We start from the raw sequence: 15,262 nt of genomic DNA on the forward strand, positions 1-15,262 counted from the left end.
ATTTAGCACTCATGCAGGTGTTTGCTCATCCCAGGGAAAACAAGAGGAATGTGGTTTGGGAATTCCCACATGACTAAGTATGTAGGATTATATTTACATCAAGCTTTCAAGGGGAGCTGGACTGTTAGAGAAGGATCTACTCTCCACTCATCTCCTGGGCACATCCTGCCCATGCCAACTGCCCCTGCCGCAGGCTCCTGCTGGGAGCATCGCTGGACAGAGGGTCAGGCAGCCACGGCTGAGATCAGGCTTAAGGGCTCCAGGAGCACTCAGCAAGCCAGGGCTGATTCCTGCTCAGCACAGACTTGCCTGAGGTTCTTCTACTGAGGACAACAGAACAAGCACCTGGGCAAACAGGCTTTGAAACCTGACTTGGCAATGAGATGTGACTGTCTTTGCTGCATCTAAGGCCAAATGCTCTTGACATGGAGGAGAATTAATTTGAGGTCTTGCTCCAAGAGCCACAGCCTGAGAGGCTTCACCTGACAATCCCTGTCTTTCTTCATGCTTGCATCCCGAGGATTAGAACAGCTCCCAGGTACCACATCAGCTGCAGGACCTCGGTGGTGAGCTGGGCTGGGTCATGATCACCACACCGTGCACAGAGCCTGGCACTGCCTGGTTTAGCTGTGGGAGTAAAGTCCACATTTTACCCTGGACTGCACCAACGGCACCCAGGGCAAAGAAAATTTGTTGCACATGACAAGATCAAGTTTGACTCCAGCAAAAGCCTTGGAGAAGGGTCCTGCCTGCCAGGTCCACCTTCCTCCCTCTCCTTGGGAGGATTGCCACAGAGGCAGGAAAAGCTCCATGTGCCCACGGCACTGATGAGCTGCAGCTGCTGGGGCTGACAAAGCCCTGCTGGGAGAGGAGCTCTGGGCAGCCCCAGGACACTCCCTGGGCAGGAGCTGGGAACGTGGCCCTGCCCAGGGCTGCAGGGACTCAAGCCTGTCACCTCTCGTCAGTCCCCAGGACCAAAGGGCACCAGCTTCCATGCTGGCTGGACACATCAGCCAACACACGTGCAACTGGCTTTACTGCTATTATTAAAAGTAACTACAGCACACACCAACCATGTAAAACTGAACTAATTGCTTGAAATAGAAAAAAGCTCTATTACATGTATAATGCACACACATTACCAAACCTTTGGAACTCACAGGATCCCAAAGAATTATTTTTAAATTGCTGGTATAATAAGTATAGATCAAGGCAGCAGCATCCAACTCAAATGCTGAAACATAATCAGTCAGCAGAATATTTTTTTAAGCTTAAAAATACTCCCTTTCTTGAAAACGGACACTAAACCCCTAGGCAATGTAACCACTGAGGTTTTACTATAAAATACATTTCAAAAGAATGGCTGAAAGACTTAGGAGCACAGGAGATGAAAAAGGAGAAGTAAACAAGCCTTATTCTACCATTAAATGATAAATTAAAAGCAGTATTTTGCTGTTCTGCCTCATTTTTTAATCACAGCGCTCTGGCTATGGTGGTGTGGGCTTACCCATCAAAAAGCACCTTTTACTAAAGGTTTAAAATTTGACATAGCCATCATCTGTCCCAGACAAAACATAGCCAGGTAAAAACCTCATTCCAAATCCAAATTTTCATTAAATTTTCAGAAAAAAGCACTGCAGGCTTGACATTACAGACAGAACCACAAATGTCCCTCACACATGCCCTTTAAAAATTTGAGTAATTTCAGAATGCAGGCTTTCAGAATTTTAAGAATAATTGTGGAGATACTGGATGTGCTGTTGTTGCTATCAGATAAAAAGCTAAATCTTAATCCTCCCTGCTATCTTGCCTCGGTGCAGATTACGCCGCAGCCTATCTGTAAAATGCTGGAACAAATACCAGCCAGATACTTGCCTGGGAAAATGGAGATTTACAGAGTGAGAGGGAAATGGGGCTGGGTTTACAGTCTCTCACTCACTAATTTTTTTCACTAATTAATACACAATTTGGTTTTGTTCCTACTGTAAATCTGTAACACAGAAGTACCAATGAAAACATCTGGAGCTGTAAATACATTCCTAAATTTTTGTAGACAGACAATGTGAGTGACACCCAAAGGTATTTCCAGCCCCCAGCAGCCTGGAGCTGAGAGGACCCGAGTTTCGTGCCCATCCCAGCCCACTGCGTGGCTCCCAGTGAAACGGGCTGTCCATGGCTCATCCTGCTTCCTTCTGGGAACAGTCAATACCTTCAGGGAGCTGTGCTGGGAGTGCCAAGGTTACAACATGATTAAATTACGGGTTCCCTGCCTCTGGCAAAGTGTTGGAACTGGACAATCTTTAAGGTCCCTTCCAAACCAGACTATTCCATGATTCTATGACATTTTGTTCACAAAACACTTGGTACAGCATGACAGAACCACATCATTACAGTTCTGCCCAGACTCATGGGCTTAAACACAGTTTGAAGGCGTAACCCTAATGAAGACATTGTCTATAAACATCTCTATGCTCTGTTTCATGTCATCAATTCATGGGGAAATCTTAATGCTTTATTGTGATATTCATGTAAGAAATTACCTCTTTAATGAGGAGACGAACTCCTCCCAGCCTTACCCTGACCACAAAGTGTCCTTTTGTCCATAGTTCCCCCAAAAGAAATCATGGAATCCCAGACTGGTTGGGGTTGGAAGCAACCTCAAAGCCCATTCAGTCCCACCCCTGCCATGGGCAGCAACACCTTCTGCTAAGCCAGGTTGCTCCAAGCCCCATCCAATCTGGCCTTGAACATTTCCATGATGGGGCAGCCCCAGCTGCTCTGGACAAATCAGCAACATTAAATCAACAGAACAATGAGAGGTGAAAAAGGAAAAGACAACTGTGGACAAAATAAAAAGTAAAGTTCTATTAATGCTAAACACATTTTCCCTTTTGGGTTTACACTGCTGCTCCTGTAACTGTTTCCAGATGGTTCGGCAACCGTCCGAGCAGCAAGCCAGGAATGGCCCGGCCGCCCGCGCCTCCTCGACACTGAGGAGCAGAACCCTGGGCAGAAACATAATTTATGGGTTTGATAAGCTCAAAACAAAGGTAAAAACACATTGAGAAGAGCAGGAAGCAAAATTAAAAATGCATTTAGAAAATAAGCCCCTGGCAAGTGAAGAGTTAAGCACAACCTTCTCCCTTTTAACACAGCCTTCTGTAGTAGCTAATGAAGGTAATGAAATATGACATGTAGTTTGGCCCCTGACCACAGCGAGCACCTCCCTCCCCTCTGCCGGCGAACAAAGCCAAACCAGATGTGGCTGCCGCGGCCGGGCTGGGGCTGGAGGCCGTGCCACGGAGCGGGCCAGCGCGCACGGCGTGGCTCCGGCACAGGCAGCGCCGCGAACGGGCCCGGCTCTGTGAGCGCAGCCAGAGCCACCCCCAGCACTGGCAACGACACCTGCACTGACTTCCAGCCTCTTACATGCCTAATTCCAGAAAACCCCATTCCTTCCATATAAGTAAACATGAATATGGAATTCTAGCGGAAGGTGTCCGTGCCCATGGTTGGGGGTGGAACAAGATGAGCTTTAAGGTCCCTTCCAGTCCAAACCAGTCTCTGATTCTATGAATATGGTTTTTATGTATCCAACTAGTTAATCTACTGCTAGTCTAAGTATAATTTAACAAAAAAGCATTGCCAATAAAAACGAGAAGACAGGGTATTGCTATTGGGCAGGGACAGGCTTCACCTCCCAAATTATCATCCTGCTACCTCAGGAAAGTGACCCACCACAAACATGGCACTCAGCATTTCATTAGCACAAAGCCAAGGATAGAAAAGGCTTTCTTAAACAAACACTTTTTAAAGAAAAAGTTTCAAATTCACAAAACACTACAGAACTTATTAACCTTTTTAAGTTCTTTCAGAAGTTCCTCACTCATGCTTGCTATCAGGCAACAGACTTGACCTTGCCACACTCTGGGCTGATGCAGCTGCCAGGAAATAACTTTGAGCAAGTACCAGGTAAAAATGTGTGCCAAGAGGTACCACACAGACACTTCATCATCTAAAGATGAGCGGGAAGCTCCATCACAGCTGCTGATTAATACCAAATATGTGGACAATGATCCCTGTTGGACCAGTGACATCAGCTCCATCCCTCCCTTGGCTAAGCAACAGCTGCACCAGGGATGTGCTGTTCCTCAGGGTTGAGGTCACCCATCCATCTCCCCGAGCACCCAGCAGGGCTTAGAGGCACAGAGGGGTGCAGGCAGAGTGGGCTGCTGTCCCCAGTGGGACACTCAGCTCCTCGGGAAGTCTGATCTCAGCAGCCCCTGCTCCCTGCATGGTCACAGGAGGGGACAGTGTGGCACAGGGTGGCCGAGGCCACGGACAAATGGCTCCCCGAGGAGGGGCTGGCAGTGCTCTGACCCATCCAAGCTGCTCCCAGAGAGGGTTTATCTGTCCCCACACTGAGCTCTGAGCACTGCCCAAACAGCTGCACCCACCTCCACAGGCAACAGCCACCACCCATGTGGTGTGCATCCTGCCGCTGCTCCGCCACAGGAAGGAAAGAGACCCCCCAATCGCTCAAACTGCTAAAGACCTGAGATAGCAAAACTCCAAATTCAGAGTAAGCCTAGAAAACAAAGGTGTCTGGAGATCATTTAACCTACAGATGCAGCAGATGAGCAGAAAGTGTCCTCCAGCCCCATGGCTGATGGGAGCCCCTTGGCCAAGCCAGTTGAGTCAGCCACCTTCCCAGTGTCCACGCATTCTCCATGGAAACCACTGGCTTTTGTGGCTGCCCCCTCCAAGAACATGGTGTTTATTTAAAAAAAAACACACCAACAACTATGTATAAAATGCTTAAGTTGCAGAAAACTAGAAAATGCTATCATTAAATTTACCTAGTCACCCTTAATTTGTCCCTCTGCTGCATATGCATTATTACATGTGCCTGAATTCTATGCTAATTTGCTATCATTGGCCAGGAGCCTGACCCCATTTAGTGAGCACAGCAGGGTATGCTACAGGGTGGTGCTGAATCACCAACCAAGTTCTCTGTTGGCTGTAGACATACAGCCTTGTTTCAACCAAATTCAGGTAACATAACTCCTGCACAGGACCTTAACCATGGCAATTCTGCTGCCTGTGTGCAAAAAGGGGTTAAAAGCAATTTATTTTGGCTTTACATCATATGATAACATAGTATTTCACAAGGAAGTGTTGAGGGTATTTTCCCAACTAAGTCCCAGTGCCACTCAACAGGTGATGAATCGAGAAGGAAAGGATAAATTTTGGAGCCTGTGCATTGTTCAGCTTGTCTTCAGTGAATAACAACACAGAGGCGGGAGCAGGGTGGGAAGGGAAAGGCGGGATGTTCCCATCTTCAGCACCTCCACTCCCTATGCCCACATCAGCCAAGGCCTCCCCAAGAGCCGCCCCACAAGCCAATGGGATTTCAGGCTGGGTCAGGCACATCCACTCAGGGAGGGTCAGAGCTTATGTGCAAACTTGGGCATTTCTACAGTTTTTCAGTTTGTAGCTCGATTTTGCAGCCTTAATGACTTATGGGCACATAAAGCTTTGAACACTAAAATGTGTGAAATCAGCTCTCCAAAGGACTTTTCTAGGCCAAGGGTGGTGACATTTACAGGCTCTACTCACCCAGAGACCCAGCAGATGCTGGGAGAGCACCCCTGTGGTCCAAGGGGTGGCCAGGGCAAGAGCCAGCACAGCCAAAACCACACCGAGGCTCAGAGCCGCGGTGGGATCCGCTCCCTCCCCAGGCCCTCAGCGAAGTTCGGCACGGCAGCAAGGGGAGGCAGGGCCCTGGGAAATTGATAGCCTGTTCCAGGCATTATTTATCATTCCCAGCACAGACACTGACATGTGCCTTTTGAAAGGGGATACTGTACCTTTAACCTTGACTCTGAGCGCATTGGTAATTTGGGATGCGAGCCCGGGTTCAAGCGAGGTGACCTTTTGGGGGGAGGGGAGGGGCTGCATTTATTTATGAGGCAGTTGGAAATTTTTGACATCACATGCTAGTCCCATTATTCACATGTTACATGACACGAGATTGGCCCTTTTAATGCAACAACATCACATCAAAAAATTTGATTTTCTGCTCTGACAGCAGGCTTGTCCTCTGCAGCTCCCCAAAATGTAATCTGTGGGGGTTAAAGGCCACAGGAAAGTGATTTAAAAATCACACAGAACGTGGAAGAACAGGTCCTGGACCCTGAGCGACAGCAGGGGTGCTCAAGGGCTGGAAAGAAACAGTCTGGTAAGCGCAGAAGCACAGCTGTATCCCAGTGAGGGGAACCCCTCTATGTGACCCTGGGATGTGATGCCTGGGGGTCCCCCCACCCCTGCTCAGCCCTGGGGGGGGGTCCAGCATTACTCCAACCCCTCCAGGTTGTCCTGTGGGGGTGAATCCCACCTTCCCTCATTCCATCCCTCCACCCCAGAAATCCACCCTATGCGATATTCTTCTGGATACACACACATAACACACCCACCCTCCCGAACAGCAGGAAAAGCCTTTCGGAGCCTTTGCAACACAGAACACCATGAACCCATTTAGCAGGAAAAAATGGGGGTTTCCTATATTTAAAAAAAAAAAATACACCACAAAAAACATTTATTAGGTTTACCCTGATAATTTAATCTGGCAATAATTGTGTTTTCTATGCACAAACCTCAAAACTTCCCTTGCTGGGCTGTGCTATATATTCACCAAAGTGAAGTGTTTGCTAATCCAGCTCTGGAAGAACGTGCCCACACTGTGCAAAAAGCTCGAGCTTGAAACTACACTCCCATTTTCATAGAATTTAAAATATCAGCTAATGCACTTAAAGCTAATGAAATATATTTCTCAATAATGCACCACAAAGCACATATATTAAATTACTCATCAGCTAATTCCACAGAGAGAAGAAAAGAGTTTACATGTTTAATTTTTCTAAATATCCTTGGTTGAGGGCAGGCAAAGGAGGAATTTTGATTTATATCTGGAAAAGCATTCCTAAGATTGTTGTAATTTCCTTACAGAAATATCACATGATGGTGATGATGAGACTGATACTAAAATAACAAGTAAATAAAACAGGCTAATTTTATCAATATTTTTATTAATTTAAACACAGTGTTTTCAACTGTGTACATGCAACAAGAGAAACAAAATCCAAAAAACAACCAGGTTGGACTGGGTTTGGAGCACCCTGGTCTAGTGGAAGGTTTCCCTGCCCATGGCAGGGGGGTGGAACAGGACGAGCTGTAAGGTCCCTTTCAAAACCATTCCATGATTCTGTGATATTAAGAATGAATAACTGTCTCTTACAGACCCAATGGATGTTTGTTCTACTCTTGCAGTAGAATTTCAGGTGTGTTATTCACTTCAAGGGAATCAAATCAAGAGCAGGACAGGCCATCTCCTGCCGAGCCAACAGGAGGGGAAGGTGAAGGTAGGCCAGAGCAGCCAGGTTTATGAGCCAAAGCTCAAATACCTGCAGGAAAATCCTCCTCCAGGAGCAAGAAGAAGAGGCTCCTAAGGCAGAATTACATTTTTACATATTTATATGGGTTTTGAAGCCAATTTCCAAGACTGGCAGAACATAGAGAGGGGGTTATTTTCTTCTTATTAAAAGAATGGGAAGACCCACCATTGATTTTGTCCTTCATCACCACACAAAAACCCTCCCAACCACAGCGAGGATGACGGTCTGGATTATCACAACACCGTAAATCAAAGTGAATGTATTTATTAGGTCGCCTCTCTTTGTTGCACATGTGTGTGCAGTTTGTTGGCCCATACTGTTATTATTTTAATTTATGGTTTGCTTTTTCCACTCTTTCCTCTCCCTCACAAGACTGGAGCCTGTCCACAAGTTCTCCTCATGCCAGTTAAAATCAGCATAATGAAATGTCACAGCCAGATCCCATCACCGTGCAAGGACGTCAGGGCAGCGCCGGCCTCGGGACGTGGCCCTGAGTCCAGCAAACTTCGCCGTGGCAGGACCAGGAATGGCGGGCTAACGAAGCCCGCAGCCTTTCCTAGCTGCTTGGCAGGTCTAGCTATAATTAAGTGCAGTAAGTTTAAGCATTTTGCAAATCCCACCTTGTCTCTCCTCTTGTGACAACCCCAATCTCATTACAAGTGAGCCGTATTCCCATGGAGCCAGAGCAGTGCCAGGCAAGGGGAGCCGGGCTCGACTTTGTCTGCCCCAGATGCATTTCAACCACACCTGACACCCTCAGCTGTGGCAGCCAATGACAGCACCCACTGCCGGGATTCACCAGGCACAGAGACACTTCCAGGCATGCAGATTCACATTTGGGTGCTTGGAAAGCATGGAATTCCCCCAAAACACCCACTTCAGGGTTCATTATCTAAACTTTTGGGGTGATTTTTTTAAATCCTCTCTTGGAAACCATAAAATTTTAGGCTATTTTCCAAGAGTGTCTGGAGAATTGCAGGAGTAGACAGAGCAGAGACCAAGTCACCTCCCAGCTGTAGGAGCCATGGCAGCACAACTGAAGAGTTGGATGGGAAGACCCTGTTCCTTCCCACTTAAAGAGACCCAAAGACTCTGCAACTGTAACACCCAGATAAATCAGAGAGTCAAAAAGTCATTAAGGTTAGAAAATACCTCTGAGTTCATCGAGTTTGACCCTCAGCCCAGCACCACCACTATGTTTCGAACTAACCCAGAACTCCAAGTGCCACATGCACACAAGTTTTTGAACACTTCCAGGGATGGGGACTCCAGCACTGCCCTGGGCAGCCTCTGCCAGGCCTGGACAGCCTGTCCATGAAGGCATTTTCCCCAGTACCAAACCTAAACCACCCCTAGTGTAACTTCCTTCCTGTAAGGCTGCTTCCTCTTGCCCTGTCACTTGTTACCTGGGAAATACACACAGCTGTGGGAACAGAGTTCAGGAGTTCCTGTCTCTGCCAAGGCTTCACTCAAACTTTTCTAATTTAGAAGCTGGAGATTGTGCCAATGTGACCTTAGGGTGTCAGTCCATGTGAGCTAAAGGATTTGCCTCATCCCTGCTCTCCACCCACATTGAGGACAAGCTGAGTAAGAAGGGACCTAGGTGTGAATAAAAACCAGCATCTTTGAGGAGGGGAGAATTTTGTCAAAACATCCACCTGAACACCAAACTAAAAGAACAGCACAAAGAATCACAGGCAGCTTCATTGCCAATATTACTGAGGTGACTTTGTAGCTGGTTTTGCCTCTGGGGCTCTGTTGGGTTTGCCTCAGAGAAGAGCAGAGATGCCAGGCCGGAGTTGGTGAGGCTCCTCAGCCTGCCCCCTCCCGCAGCAGGCTCACTGCCGGAGCCACTAATCCACTCAGATGCTCCACAGCAGAGCCTCGAGTTTTCATGGATTTATACCTTGCACTGCTCCCAGCTCCATCTGTTTCACGGTTATTGTTCTCACCGACTCTACTTCATCATTTAAATTATTAACAGCAGAATTACACCGACTGAGAGCTGGAATGGGCAGCTTTAACATACAAAGGCTTGTATGTAACGTGTCAATACACATTGCGTGGAACAGAGAAACTGGGGGAAATTCACATATAAGGGTCATTGCGCCATTTCAGTGCTGATCTGGGGGGAAGTTAGGAGGAGAATACCAGAGAAAAAACTAGAAAAACCCCTTTAGATGGTCACCTGTGGATTGACACATGTGCCTTCACTCAGTGAGTAGCCTGGAGCTGCCCAATGGAGGTGCCACACATCACCTTCATCCCTGCCTGGACTCTCCAGGGCTGGGCAGGTGCCCCTGAGACCTCTGAGCAGCACAAACCTCTCATGAGCCTCCAGCTTGGGAGGAGCATGGCTTCCTCCACCAACTCTGACAATGCTTGCAAAGCACACATCTTGTACAACCACAAGCAGCAAAGATGTAAACTACACGCTGGTGTAAATCAAACCCCCAGGGAGAAAAACACAGTGACTCCAGAGGGTAGGAGAAGAAAAGCAGGACAGAAGCATCAAGAACCTCCAGCTCACTGAGGTCTTCTCCATCACCTTCTCCTTAGGAAGATGAAATAATTTCCTACCTGTTATACCCCTACTTCTGTCATTAACTATTCAAAAAAGAAAAATCAAGTGTCATAACTATATGAAGTCTCAGTAAAGCACAAAATCCCAAGCAAAGTCATTTCTCTCCGTCACATTTTTCCAAACGTAGCACACAGGAAAGGGTGATGGTGAAAAGCCGCTTCTGTTCCAAACCCCCCAAGCCCCACCTGCTACCCCTCAACTACCTCAAGCAGTTCCTCCTGGCCACCAGACACTGCATTCAGGGGCAACTTCACAGTGATCCCAGACTTAACAATATCCATTAATAACAGACCAGACAGCGCCCACTTTCAGCCCAGCCATATGGTTTGAATCCAGGGAATTTGCTTTTCCCATCCACTGCATTACATATTTATACCAAAATAAGAGCTTTTCTTTTCCCCCTCCCCACTTGTGGGGTAATTGGCAGATGGATCCAATTCCAGAAAGGGTAATCAATGCACTCAAAGAGCCTCAACCCATGCTGCTCTGCCCCAGCTTCAAATGCTTTATTACACAAGGGTCTATGGACATTTTTTTGAAATTAAAGTTCCTGTAGTTTTTCATGGGAGATTTTCTTTTAAAAAGCTCCAGTCTGCTGCAGCAAGTTTCCCTGCAATCAAGTCAAAAACCCAACACAGTTTTCACCATACTAACAATGAAAGTCTTATGTGCATAAATAAGTTCAAGTAAAAATCAAGTATATTTTTGTTACGTCATATACCCAAATCCACAATATTCCACTGGACGCCCCAGCAGGAGCTGACTGAGGTAGACAGTTCAAGGTGGTGTCACAGCCACCAGGTGCAAGTGACCTCTGAGCACACGAACTGCATTTCAGACAGTAACAGTGAAAATAATACCAGGAAAAAATCCTACTCACATGGGGAAGAAGAGGAGACAAAGCAGGAATTTGAGGGGGACTTAGCATCAAGATTTGCCAGGATATGCTCTTTCACTAGAACAAGGTTCAAGCAATCATAAGTCCCAGCTGCCCTCAGCCCCACCATACAGATCTCCCAACGCATCCTCAAGACCGGGACCACAAAGCACCACTTCAGCACTCCAAACGCAATGGACAGGCTGGCTGAGAACAGCAAACTCCAGCAGAACCTTCCCTGCTCAAGTTACTTACACTGCACAAGGGCATTTCATCAGAGACACTTGGAATTAAAGTTATCCTTTGATTCCTGCAACTGCAGAGAAGCTCAACCAGCAAACCAGAGCAAGAAATCCCAGTGTACCTTGACTCCTCTCAGAGCAACTCCTCCTCTCTGTTTTCCAGAACCCTTCAGAGCTCTTACCTGCTCTACTCTTACATATATCCTCTCCCTCCTGCCCATTGGACACCTCTGCTCCCACTCCTGGGCAGGATTGGGTAATGATGCCACCAACGAGCGGCAGCTGATGCTCATATGGTCAGACACAGGGACCAGGTGTAGCCCATTACCCTCACCCCTGAAGCAGCCCTTTGCAATAAAAGACCTCCTAGAAGAATTAGCAATAAACTTAGAGGAATCCTTACAGCCCTATGTCCAAAATAAGCTCCCTTATCAATAGGCTTCCACAGCAGAAGTGCACCAGAGAGGCCTAAAGCATGATTCTTCCAGAAAAGGAGCAACCTGTTCCTGTGTTTACCACTCTTCCCTTTCCTCATTATTCATAATTAGACACCTGACTCCAATAACCAACCCTCCCCACTCAGATCTAGCAGAGACAGGCTCTGGTTGCCTCATGGAGCTGCAGCTGGACACAGCATTCTTCCTCCAAAGGCTGGACAGGTCCTGATGACGTTTCCCATTGGGAAGAGCTGGCTCTGCTTCTTGGAATACATCAGCCCCCAGACATGATGCTGCAAAGGGAGGATTACAGAGTCACAGAGCCAAGGTTAGAAGTCATGTCTGCAGATCATACAGTCCAACCCACCTGCTCCAGCAGGGTCATGCAGAGCAGGGCTCCAGGACCACATCCAGATGAAAATCTCCAAGGATGGAGACTACACAATCTCTGTGGGCAGCCTGTGTCAGAGTCTGACTGCCCTCACAGTGAAAAAAGCTTTTCTGGTGTTGAAATGGAGTTTCCTGGGTTTCGGGTTGTGTCCCTGCTTCCCATTCGAGAGCTCACCAAAAGGATGGGACAGGTGTGCCAGCAGATCTCCCCTCCATGGGCTGAGTTCTCCCTTAGCAGCAGCTCCCAGGCTGGGTTACATTTAGAGCTAACTGGGGAGAGCTGAAGTTGAACAATTCATTTGTGTCAACAGTACCTGCTAAGGGCTGCAGAGGCTGTTTGGTACAGGCATGTTTTTATTCAAGCAAGCATCACCACACAACCCTTCCCCAAGCAGGCAGTTATTGTATGGAAAAGGTTCTGGAGATGCTGGTAGGCAGCCACACAAGCGCTGGCTGGGTGTCCCAGCAGTGTCATTGTGAGGGCTCCACACATGGCAAGAATTCACCGTGGGAAGCATTTTTAAGTTTATCTGTTTATTGTTCTCTTTTAGATCAAATTTTTCCCAACAACGCCGATAATCAGAGGGGTAATAATTAGTCAATACACACTACTCCAGTTAATGTTCCCTATATTTCCCATGACTGTGAGTTCGCAACAAAAACGGTGCCTGAGCTGCAAAGGTCAGCAGGGAGGTGACCTCAGCCATGTCCCTCCTGCTACAGCCATGCCCCTCCTGCCGTGGCCACAGCCCCCAGCCATGTCCCCCTGCCACATTTCCCAGCCACGCTGCCGTGGGGGCCCTGCTGCCATGGGGGCCCTGCTGCCACGGCCACCTCCCTCCTGCCTTGCGGGCTCTTGCAGCACAGGATCACCACAGAAAGCATTAGATGTGCTCTGGAAACCCTTTGCCCAGCTGCTCATTAGGACTGCATTAGTCTGTAAACTCGAGCGCAGAACGCCTAGTTCAAGTTGCTCTTTCTTGATGTACTTGAAAGGTCCTGGGAATTTATGGCAGGATAATGCGGAGCACAGCACCTATTTATGAGTTGATCATTTGTACAAAACCCCTCTCAAAGCACCGAAGGTTACCATTCGACCAAGAGCTGCACTTAGCTGCTCAGAGGGCAAGAAAGCCAAGTATATGAAAGTTAAAAGCATTAATAAAAGTGTGACTTATAAATTACTTCATCTTTGTCACCCTTTTTGAAATGGGGTGAGAGAGGCCAGGGTAAATTTATTTTTTAAGTGCTTTCTGAGACCTGCAAGGGTCAGCCCTGAAATGCTGTACTCTATAAATCATTCCATGTGTATCTGAGAGATGCGAGTGCATCATAACATTAACAAATATTGATTTGTTTATCATTTGCAACTGTTTATCGCTAAACAGCTGCCTTTATACTCTTGGTAGGGAGAAGAAACTTTAATCCCTGGGAATGCAGAAGAGAAGCTGCCTTGGCTGCAGGAGGAAAGAGCAACCCCCTTTCTCTGTCACCCGACTGCCGGCTCAGTGGACGTGTTACCGTCGTATTATGAAACCAGTTATTTCACAAAATGACTAAAATTTCCAGGCGTTCCAGGGAACTGCTCATGTCGCTGCTGAGAGCCAAGTGAAACCTTACATCAGGGGCTTGGCTGAGTCCCGACACAGGGAGGCAAAGCAGAGCCAAGGATGGACAGAGCCAAGGATGGACAGAGCCAAGGATGGACAGAGCCAAGGATGGACAGAGCCGAGGACAGCTGTTCCTCCCTGCCGAAAGCAGCCTCCCCTCCTGGCACGGCTCCAGCCGGCTGTGCCACACCATGCAGTCCTTCCCAATGCCACCAGCACCCCTGGCCCCAGGCTTCTGGCTGGAATCAGTGACACAGGAGCAAGAATCAGCCCCCAGAGCCCTCCAGGCTGCCCAGCAGGCATGGAGCACCATCACTGCTACCGGAGTCCAGCCACTGCTCCACAGCAGGAGGCTGGAATTGGGTATCTTTAAGGTCCGTTCCAACCCAAACCATTCTGTGACTCTGTGATTCTATGAACTGACCTCACATCATCAATCCTGCCTGGTTCTAGACCTGACAAAACATGGCAGCATCAACTGGCCTGTGTTCTCCTTCATTTAATACTATACAGTGGGTTTTAAATGCAAGGAAGACACCTGGAGCAACAGGAGGAGGTTGGGGAAAATTTCAGTAAAAATCTCATTACCTTAATGAGGGAGACAAACTATGTGGCAAACCTCTTCCCAGTGCTTTAGATCATTACATACTAGGTACAAACCAAACCCTTTCATTAAGCAACTACAATAAAAATAGGTTGTTTTCACTCCCCTCCTTTTTTTTTAAATCACACAACTCTCTGCTTTTATTTCTTTTTGGATCTAGGCTTGGTAACTGATTTCTCTACAGAACCACCCACCAACAAAGTTTGCTCAGTGGAAACTTGCAGCATTATCCATGTGCACACACCCTCACTCACCAAAGAGCTTCAGAGAGCTCCAAATTAAGTATTTGGTGATTTCCCTGAGAGTTGTGCTGAATTTGCAGTTCTCCCGATCTGTAACTAAACACTGGTAAATTTGCAAAATCCAGGTGTTTTATAAGTCTATTCTTCTTCTTCTTCAGACTTAGTTCCCAAACCATTCTTGTAATAAAGCAGCAAGATCTAGTACTTTGGAACACAGAGCAAAATCTGGAGGTGCCACAAAGCACAAGAGGCATCAATTCCCCACCTGGCTGGTGTCTCCTGAGAGAGCATCCAGGGGCTTCCAAGCAGCAGAATTAAGACATGGGTTATATCTGAATAGCAAAGTCAAATCATCTGGAGATGATCTCCTCAAGTCCTATCTTGCTCTTCTTGGGTAAAATGGCAACACTAAGTGACGGCTTCATGTCGGAGCTGAACCCCCAGCAAAGCTTAAATTACCCTTTTCCTTGGAGGAAAAGGGATTATTGCTGGCACGGCACGTGCTGGTGAGGAAGGGGTCTGGAGCTGGCCCCTGGGGCAGGTGGAGCCAGGCTGGGCTGGGCTGGGCTCAGCCGCAGCCCCGGGGCCGTGCTCCGAGCATCACTCCAGCACCAGAGAGGAAACTCAGCAAGCCCCACTCTTACCAATTACAGGGCGTCAATATTGACTATCTAAGGGATTTCCATGCTCAGGAAGCAAATTAGAAACTCAATACCTGAACTATTCCTAAATGCAGTTATCAACTTCAGAGTTTTATCTCATAAAACCAATTCAGCTTAGAGTTTAATTCTATTAAATTAGGGCTTAGAAATAAGATTTGCT

At 47.4% G+C, this 15,262-nt stretch overlaps 1 long non-coding RNA gene across 3 annotated transcripts in view; it reads right to left on the reverse strand.

Moving 5' to 3' along the window:
• Positions 1–11,358, reverse strand: part of LOC138117111 (uncharacterized) — a 236,918-nt gene extending 225,560 nt beyond the window's left edge. For all 3 annotated transcript variants that reach the window (XR_011154516.1, XR_011154515.1, XR_011154517.1), the window contains exon 1: positions 11,280–11,358. This is a non-coding gene — a long non-coding RNA (uncharacterized lncRNA). The remainder of the gene's footprint in view (positions 1–11,279) is intronic.
• Between the last annotated feature and the right edge of the window lie 3,904 nt (positions 11,359–15,262).

This window comes from Aphelocoma coerulescens, chromosome 11, assembly GCF_041296385.1.
Source record: "Aphelocoma coerulescens isolate FSJ_1873_10779 chromosome 11, UR_Acoe_1.0, whole genome shotgun sequence".
In the NCBI taxonomy this organism is placed as follows: Eukaryota; Metazoa; Chordata; class Aves; order Passeriformes; family Corvidae; genus Aphelocoma; species Aphelocoma coerulescens.